Genomic DNA, 10,633 nt, shown 5'->3' with positions numbered 1-10,633 from the left:
CGGAAAGATTTTAACTTTTGACGGACAAAAAAACAGACAGTGATGAATGCGTCATGCAATTTTGTACGTCTTCATGTGTCTCTTTGTGGCCGGGGCCTTGCACATGCAGTGCGCACACACACACACAGTTGCGGAGACAGACAGTCCTCTGTGATAGCAGATGCAGTACAGTAAAAGGCCACAGGGTGGTGCTGTTGAACTGTGTACTAATGAACGTAATAAACTGCCCCCCTCTCTTCAATCAGTGAACATACCGTAGACCTACACCTAATAGGTAGATTGTAATTAATGACAATTGCTCTCTACTGAACACATGCTGAGAAACAAGTAGGTTTTTTCCTCAGTCCCACTGAGTACAGACAGGATTTAAGGTTAGTGTTTAGGAAGGGAGCGAGGAGAGAAGGGGGAGCGAGAGAGGAGAGGAGATATGTGTGCATGACATGCCCTGTAGGCAGAGGGCTGTGTGTTCAACTGTGTCCTCATGCACACAGACAGTTTTGTTCTCTCGCGAGTCTCTTCTGGCCTTCAAACAGATAATGAACCTAATCTCTCCCTCGCTCTCTCTCTTCTCCCTCCTATGCCAGACTCACACCTTCGCTAAACACCTCTCTGTGGGGCGGAAATGGGCTGTATTTTCCCTGGTGAGGACAGGTGTGAATTTTCTTATGTCTTTGTGTGTGCATGTGTGCGTGTGTAGGGGGACAGTCGAGTCCTACAGGGAGCTGAATCACTGGATGTATACAGCCATACAAGCCGAGCAGAAGAAACACACACACACACACACAGCTTGGTACAAGGGAAGGTCTTTACGTGGGGTGGCATTTTTAGAGGGCATGTGTGTTTATCATTCCTCAAAGCCTCAGTGTGTCTGCCATGATGACACACACTGTCACAGCTCATAGATCACACACACACAGACACACACACACACACACACACACACACACACACACACACACACACACACACACACACACACACACACACACACACACACACACCTGTGTGTGTGAGCAGTTTTATTATGCTGAGTGTCACATGCTGTGAGCTTCTCCGTTCTGTCACCTGTATCTTTCTATTAATCAGACGTTTGTGTGTGGTGTGTGTGTGTGTGTATCAATACGTGTTTTTGCAGGGTAAACAAACATATGGTTTCTCTTCTCCACACGCATTGGAATTATTCATGAGCTGTCTGTATGCGATCACAGTCAGATAACACACATAATTGAAGTAATGACGATAGCATAAGGACGTGTGCTGAAGGACACACACACACACGCACAGACCCACACACACACAAACACCACTAAAATGGCCTGTATCCAGGCAACTGTGAGAGAGCAGTAGAGTGTGAATGGTAATAGTCAGAGGACTATTATTATGTATTTAATCGATATTTAATTGAGCCAACCTTAACCCTTTTCACAGTCTCTATGGGCTTTTTATTGTATCGAAAGGGACACACAATGTTCTGCACAAGAATAGAGGAGAGAAGAAGAGGGCGGAGGAGAGGAAATGAGAGCAGAGGAGAGGAGATGAAAGAGGGAAGGAGAGGACAGAAGAGTAAATTAAATATGAGGAGAGGGGAGGAGAGGACACAAAAGGAGAGGACAGGAGAGTAAATGAAATAGGAGAGGAGAGGAGAGGAGAGGAGAGGAGAGGAGAGGAGAGGAGAGGAGAGGAGAGGAGAGGAGAGGAGAGGAGAGGAGAGGAGAGGAGAGGAGAGGAGAGGAGAGGAAGGGGGAGGAGGCACGAGAGGAGTGAAACAAGTGAAGAGGTGAGAGTCTAAAACAATGCCAATTGTTTTAGATCGATTTTACCTTATGATCGCTGGAGACAAATGTGAAACCAGTCATATGGCAGCAATCTGAAGAATATCAACATATCACCTTTTCCACCTTCTACAGTGTAAAACATTTCCTGTCATTTTTACAAAAAATTACTGGCAGCACAGTAGCCAGTAGGTTACTGTACATACAGCATAGAGTAATATACTGGCAACACAGAAGCCAGTAAATTACTGTAGAAGTACAGGACCTTTACTGTAACACTTTACAGGATATTACCAGAACACCTGACTACAGCAACATGCTGTATTTTTTGTAATTTACAGCACATTACTGGAAGCACAGTGGGTTAGTAAACTGTTGCAGATGTACAGTGCAGGTAGCTAGTGCCATCGACAGGCAGTATTTCTGGTACATGTATTTGATATATGTATTTCACTAGCCTAGACTACAATTCATGTAACAGGTTCATTAGAATACATGTATTTTGTATTTAAAAAAAAATGCAACTATATACTTGCAAAGTAGCCTGCTTTTAACTACAACATTTCTCTGTAGCGGTAACATAATCTTTTTTACTTGCTATGACTGTGGTATATTATTGTGTATATATATATATATATATATATATTACCTTAGTTTAATACACTGTAAGTCACTCTGGATAAGAGTATCTGCTAAACGACCCCAAAAAAAGTGTAACCGAAAATGAACACTTGCAAAGCACACTGCTGGGTATTATTCTAATGAGCTCCGCCCCCAAACAAGGCCGAATTGGATCAAAATACAAATAGTTTGAGGGCGGAGCTCATTAGAATAATACCCAGCAGTGTCCCTTGCAAATGTACATTTTTAACATTTGACATTTTGCTCATTTTGCAGACACTCTTGTCCAGACCGACTTAAAAAACAAACACATATCATAGTCATAGCAAGTAAAATGGTTCTGTAGCCATTACGGGGAATGTTGTTGTAGTTAAGGACACATTCGCCTTCAGCATACCCTGTATTTGTAACAAAATACCTTTGGAATGTATCTTTGCCGATCTCTGGTTAGTGCAAATGATGTTACTGTCAAATTTACAGGATCTTGGCTCCCTGTAAGTTACTGGAAAACACAGAGCAATGACAATAATGTTAAACTAGCCCAATATACTGTATGAAAGGAAATGCTACTAATCAGGCTGGCAAGTTACAGTAATTACATGGGGTTAGTGCAAGCAGGTTGGCTGCTAGGTATTTGTGTATTACAGCCATGTTTCTGAATATGTGGTGTTTTATATGACTTGCCCTTCTAGGGGCCTAAACAAAAGCTTCCAAACTGACTGTGATTAAATCAAATCAAATTCTATTTGTCACGTGCTGAATACAACACCTTACAATGAAACGCTTACTTTACAAGCCCTTAAATAACGAACAATGCAGTTGTCAGAAAATAAGAGTTCAGAAAATATTTTACTGAATAAACTAAAGTTTTAAAAAAATGAACACAATACAATAACTATAACAAGGCTATATACACGGGGTACTGGTACCAAGTCAATGTACGGGGGGGTACTATGGTATTCAATCCTGATCTGTAGTCAATGAACAGCATTCTCACATACTTATTTTTGTCCAAGTGGGAAAGGGCAGTGTGGAGTGCAATAGAGATTGCGTCATCTGTGGATCTGTTGGGGCGGTATGCAAATTGGAGTGGGTCTATGTATTCTGGGATAATGGTGTTGATGTGAGTCATGACCAGCCTTTCAAAGCACTTCATGGCTACCGACATGAGTGCTACAGCGCAGTAGTCATTTACACAGGTTATCTTGGCTTTCTTGGGCACAGGGACTGTGGTCTGCTTGAAACATGTAGGTAATACAGACTTGTTCAGGTAGAGGTTGAAAATGTCAGTGAATGGCCTCCCGAGTGGTGCAGCGAGCTAAAACTCATCCAACTCATCCCAAACCATCTCAATTGGGTTGAGATCAGATGATTGTGGAGGCCAGGTCATCTGATGCAGCAATCCATCACTCTCTTTCTTGGTCAAATAGCCCTTACACAGCCTGGAGGTGTGTTGGGTCATTGTCATGTTGAAAAACATATGATAGTCCCTCTAAGTGCAAACCAGACGGGATGGCGTATCACTGCAGAATGCTAGTTAAATGTCCCTTGAATTCTAGATAAGTCACAGACAGTGTCACCAGCAAAGCACCATCACACCTCCATGTTTCACAGTGGGAACCACATATGTGGAGATCATCTGTTCACCTACTCTGCCTCTCACAAAGACACGGTGGTTGGGACCAAAAATCAAGAATTTGGTTCCACCAGTCTAATATCCATTGCTCGTGATTCAAAGTTCTTGAAAAGTTCTGGATTGACTGACCTTTATGTCTTAAAGTAATGATAACAGTGAATATTTCATTATATTATACAGCACACCCTTTCAATATTTGGTGTTTTATATCGCTTGCACTTGTAAGAGACCTTAAGAAAGGCTTCTAAACTGGCAGTGAGTGCTGGGCAAAACAGATCAAAAGGACATGGCTAATCACTCAACCATTACAGCTTTGAGACTTGCTGTCACTCTGATCTGTACCCTACACACATTCAATTGATAGGGAACTACTACCACATTTCAGTTAAATTGGAACAGCTCGCTCACTAATGGGTGCAACAAGTATAGCCTCTTGCAAGCCATGCCTCAACATTTGTTAATGAGCCACAACAATACCATGCACCCACAAAAGGTTTTTGGCACTCCAAAATTACAGTATGGTACTGTATGCTGAATTGCAGTAAATTACTTGCAGAACAGTAGCCAGTATATTACTGTTGATTTACATTAAAAGGTTTTTGATTCCAAAAATACGGTATGGTACTGTATTCTGTGGGGTGGTAGTGAATTACAGTAAATTACTGGCAGCACAGTAGCCAGTAAGTTACTGTAGATTTACAGGACAAATCTATGATACTGTATTCTCTGCTGCCCCAGAATAGAGGAGAGGAGGGTGGAGGAGAGGAAATGAGAGGAGACAAGAGCAGAGTCGATGAAAGAAGAGAGGGGAGGACACGAGGAGAGTAGATGAAATAGCAGAGGACACAAAAGGAGAGGATAGGGGAGGACAAAATGAGAGAGGGGAGGAGAGAATTTTTAGGACAAATATTTAAAAAATATGGTATAGTACTGTATTCTGTGGGGTACAGCATTCTCACTAATCGGTGCAACAAGTATAGCCTTTTACAAGGTACGCCTCAAAATATGTTAATGAGCCAGAGATTCTTTCCTGCCCACAACATTTTCCCACAATCCACCATAATTCACAGTATGCTTCTGTAAATATAAAGCAAAACGTGTAATACAGTACTTTACTGAAGAATTGTATTGTAAAATTACAACAGTGTAGTGGAATGCCATTGAGCCCCCATAATGCATTGCTCTTTACAGTAGTGTAATATAGTGTTACAGTAGCTAACTGTAAAAGTTTTGCTGTAAATCTACAGAAATTTGTTAGTGTAAGCTTCTGTAGCCGTGTGCAAATGACAGTATACCAACTGGGCACAGATGTCAGTTCAACATCTAGTTTTCATTTATATTTGGTTAGGTTGTCAACTAACGTGAATTCAACGGAAAATGTCATTGGATTTAGGTTAAAAGTTGGGTGAAAAAAAGACTAAATTCCCTGATCAGTTTTCCACTTTAATTTAACATCATTGCATTGAATTATTTTGTTGAAATGACGTAGAAACAACGTTGATTCAACCGGTTTTTGCCCAGTGGGTACCGCCAAACTTTCCGAGTTGATTCATGATTTCTAGAATGTTTTAGTAATATGCCTAGACTTTCCACGCTCTTTTTTTGCCATTTGTATCTTGTTAAATATGAGTCACTATCGGTAGTCAATGTCACCGATGAAAGAAGAGACTAAGAGACTTTAGTGTTTGTTTCCTTACATTTTGCATCGTTCCATTCCGTTGTTAGTTTACCTTTCTTCCCTCTGTCATATTCATGTGGTTGTTCCTGAGGATTGCTAGCAATAGTGGATCGTTGTGCAAGTTGTGCAATCATTATGCAGCCTGGATTATTATGGAACGCAGACCATACGTAGCAGTATAAACCTGAAGCCTGCCACATGGTTCAAGACGACTGGACGTTGTCATCACAGCTCCATGAGCAGCTCCTATTGTACACCTTTCTCCCCTTCCAATATTTCATAGATTGAACCATTGGATACTGCAACTTTCCAAATTAATCCCAAAACCTTATTTCACCAATATATGTTGTGCGCAATTTTTTACATGTATTGTTCGGGAATACTTTACTAACCCTAAATAAATAAATAGTATGTAGGATCAGAGTATTTTTAAATCTACCAATTGGTGCTGAAAAGGAGATCAATATGCATGTGTTTGCGTGTCTTTTTTGTCATAATCATCTGAACCGTTCTCTCCATAAATTCTAGTGAGTCTGTCGAGAAAATTGAAATGAAATGGTACACCAAATTCAAAGCCTTGGCTTTAGATAAATGTATCCCACGGAAAACTCTTTTGAATGAGAACTCCAGGAGAAAATCTGTTGGCCAGGAAGTGGGAGGGCTTTCAGCGGTTGAATGACATTTATTCAGCGTGCGCAGAGGAACCATGCCTGCAAAGCGTGTGAGGCACCCTGCCTAAGGTAAGCCTGATTACTAACTACTGCGAAGTGTGTAGGAAAGGCGTGCCTAGGAATACCATACATCTCCTCAGTCTGAATGGGATCCTATGTGACCTGTACGTGAATGAGCAGGGTTCAGACCTCCAAAGGGAGTGTCACTGGTAACCCTCAGGGATGTGCGTGTGTTTGTGTGTCACAGTGAAAAGCCTTGCTTTGACAGAAAGTGAAATCCGTTTGCAGCATCTGTCATGATGTGGATCAGCAATTTTATGACAAACTTCATGCAATTATACTCATTTTGCCATGGGGCAGAGGGAAAGAAATGACCATTTTAAAGCTAATTCCCTGAAATTCTACACATTCTGCCATGACTTATGCCATGATATCTATGTGAGAGTTACTAACATTTTTTTTGGGGGGGGGGCTCCCTAGCGGCCTGGGGCCCTAAGCGACCACTTAGGTCATGTATGCCTGTAGCCGGCCCTGAATAATCCATTTGATTACACACACTGTAATGTATTATCCATCCCGATTCTTTCAATTATTTATTTAGGAGACGTCGTCTTCTCCTTGGGGGCGTTACTGGTGAATAAGGCCTTGTTAGGAGAGTAAACGACAAGAAATGAACAGATTGGAGAGGAGAGAGGAAGGTCGCACATCTCCCTCACTGCATGACAATTAGGCCCTGGACAGAAAGAGAGAGAGAGTGAGGGAGCAAGAAAGGGAGCTGTAGAGCAGGGACAGAGCAGCAAAGTGTAGATAGAATATGCTCTATGGAATGTGTAGATAGAATATGCTCTATGGAATGTGTAGATAGAATATGCTCTATGGAATGTGTAGATAGAATATGCTCTATGGAATGTGTAGATAGAATATGCTCTATGGAATGTGTAGATAGAATATACTCTGGAATGTGTAGATAGAATATGCTCTATGGAATGTGTAGATAGAATATGCTCTATGGAATGTGTAGATAGAATATACTCTGGAATGTGTAGATAGAATATGCTCTATGGAATGTGTAGATAGAATATGCTCTATGGAATGTGTAGATAGAATATGCTCTATGGAATGTGTAGATATGGCAACATGTGTTTACATTCCCAATATGGATATATTTTCTCTCTATCACAATCATTCTCTCTCTCTCTTTCTCTTTATCAATGTGCTTTATTCGCATTGTGACTTGACCAGAGCTCAGTTTCACCCCCCCCCCCCATAGTGTATGATTAGTGAATATTTTCTGACCTACCTTTCCACTAACTGCTCTTTTCAATTTGTCCTACTCCTTCTCTTTCATTTTTCTCCATTCTTTCTCTCCATCTGGTAACTCGTCTAATAATTGGGTTATTCCAGCATCTACCAATCAGAGGTGAGCCTTTAAGTGGCTTCAGAAAAAAATATTACTATTGATCTCCGCTCCCGCCGTGTGTGTTTGTGTGCTTGTTCTTCTGTGTTTGCGCTGACATGTAGCCACCACAGAGAGCATGTAGCCACCACAGAGAGCATGTAGCCACCACAGAGAGCATGTAGCCACCACAGAGAGCATGTAGCCACCACAGAGAGCATGTAGCCACCACAGAGAGCATGTAGCCACCACAGAGAGCATGTAGCCACCACAGAGAGCATCTGTTGCTGCTGCTTCATCAAATTAAACTAAAGAGAACAAGAGACTTAAAGAGGAAATCAGCAGTCGTTATATCCATTTTTGGACTTATAAATTAATGATATACACTCATTGATTCTTGAAGAAAATAAATTAGAAATTTCAACTGTCATACCCCATCAGAACCCAAAATATATGTTTTTTTTTGGTCCAATGTTTATAATAATTGTAATATCTTGTATGGTCAGTTCCTTGCATCAACTTATCTGTTTATGAATGTAAAGGTAGACTCAGCGATATGACGTAGATGCAGGAAGTAAACAGCATAGTGGGTCAATTTCTGCAACAACTAAGAGCGGTGAAGCGCGAGGCTCATCTTCTCCACTGTTTTGGTGCTCTGGCTACCAACGCTGTGACAGCGTGGAATCAACCTGTGCACATACGCAGAAACTGTGTGCGAGAGCCAAGTCTTGCACCTCTCAATATATGCAGTGCTGCTCGTGGCGACGTCATTTCGCTGAGTCTACCTTTAAGAGTGGTTACATTGGTCCAAGCCCATCCCTCAGATTTCTAATAAAACGGAGGTTAGGTGGGTACTTTTGTTATTGTTTCAATTGCGGATTGCCCTTTTAAAGGAAAGGAAAGGACAGGGCAGAGAAGTGCGAGACTAGAGGAGAGACTTAAAAGTCTGTGCGTGCATATGTGTGTGTTTATTTGTGTGTGTGCTGATGTCTTTCTTTGACTCTCATAGTCTGCCGTTTTAGCAGTGAACTCATATCTGATTCCAGGCAAATCGCTCAAAAGTGACTTCGAAAATTGGTAGGCTTGGGTTTTGCTAGGGTGTTGTGGATCCCATGACTGTGGATCAGAAGGTTGGGTGTTTGACCCTAGTGGTGAACACACGTTATTTTGTTTTTGTTTTTTAACCCAATCCTAAACCTTTACCTTTACCTTAAACATCTGGAATGAGTGTCTAAACTTGATGTTTTAACCCTATCCAAAACCATAACCCTTAACCTTCTGTATTGGACATCTGGAGAAACGGTATGATGCTGAACAGGAAGAGTCAACCAGGATGTCAAAAACACGTTGAAATTTGACATTTGGAGAAACACCCCAAAAAATGTGACGTTTTTGGAGAAACGTGGATGAACGTCTAATTCTGCAGTGAGACTGCGAGAGCTCGTTGCTGAATTATATCTGTCAGGACTCAGGTTTTATGTTTCGAATGCTTCTATGACGTTTCACTCCCACTGAATAATGCTCAGTGAACTCACACAGTCTCGTAGGGTGGAGTTCGCATATTCAACTAATCAGCTTTATCAGCATGTGTCTGTCTGTCGATGAGGGCGTGTGTGTGTGAGTTTGAGCGTATGTGTGTGTGACGAGGGAGGCTGTAACCAGAGAACTGAGCGACAGGAAGGCCGATACCTGACACCCCTTTTCCTGCCTCACTCTATCCTTCCACAGACAGTAATGCTAAATGATTAGTGCTTCTTGAGGTTGGGTTTCTGTTCCATTATTTTTTTAAAGAATCATGTGTTTATTTATTGTATTTTTTTATTAGACTTTAAATTCACCATTTATTATGTGGGTTGAATGCTGCAACAATACATAATAAACCAGTATATCATCTCTATAGAGCTGCTGCCTATGCTCTCCGACAAAAATCACTATTTTAGGAGATACTCATGTTAAATAATGCATACTTTTATGATTGTAGAATACCAACTATCAATCACTTAGATCATGTATTTCCAGGCAGACCTACCTCACGAAGCGACTGCTCTCCATCCATCTCGGTCACGAGTTCTTCTGTCTCTTCTCTCCGTCCCGTGTCTGCTTTTACACAGACGAGACAAGTGGGCGTGCAATGGATTAGGGTCACTAGCCACGTTTCCACCATGACAGCTGTGATGGAAACAGGACGTTTCGCTACAGTTTTATAAATGCTGACAGATCATCTGTTTGTTCGACCTGGTGGGATCTTTTTAGTTTCTGATTAATGAACTATGTGAGAAATGGCGGTGGGAACGCCTTGATGCGCAAATATTGATATAATAACCAATATATCGAAGTAAACGTGGAATCACGCAGTGATATGGTGTGTTGTCCTCTCACTACGACTCGGGAAACCATGCAGTTTATTAGGACACAGATTAAAGAAATGATGATGACCTTCACAGGGTGGGTCAAAGTGCATGCTGATCTTGATGCTCCTTTCAAATGTTGAGGGTCTTATTCTGGTGACATGATAATCAATGCTTGACTACCGTTTGACAAACACAAATATTCTCGCTCTTATCCTTGATAATCTCATCATGAAGACTAGCCTAACTGCACAGCTACCTGCACTGTATCTGCAAGCTGGTGGCTAGAGGGCAGGTGTAGGCACATGTGGGCATGTGCCAAAACCAGAGTAGGCACATTTGGGCAGGTGGGCAGGTGCCAAAACCAGAGTAGGCACATTTGGGCAGGTGCCAAAACCAGAGTAGGCACATTTGCTATTTGACGCAACAGTTTGTGACAAAATTATCAGTAGAGTTTAAAATGTGATGGAAACACAATGAACTTTAGATTTTTATCCGGGAAACATGAATT

The sequence above is a fragment of the Oncorhynchus kisutch genome, linkage group LG29 (assembly GCF_002021735.2).
Source record: "Oncorhynchus kisutch isolate 150728-3 linkage group LG29, Okis_V2, whole genome shotgun sequence".
In the NCBI taxonomy this organism is placed as follows: Eukaryota; Metazoa; Chordata; class Actinopteri; order Salmoniformes; family Salmonidae; genus Oncorhynchus; species Oncorhynchus kisutch.
The sequence above is the reverse complement of the archived record's forward strand: the minus strand, read 5'-3'. Positions refer to the sequence as shown.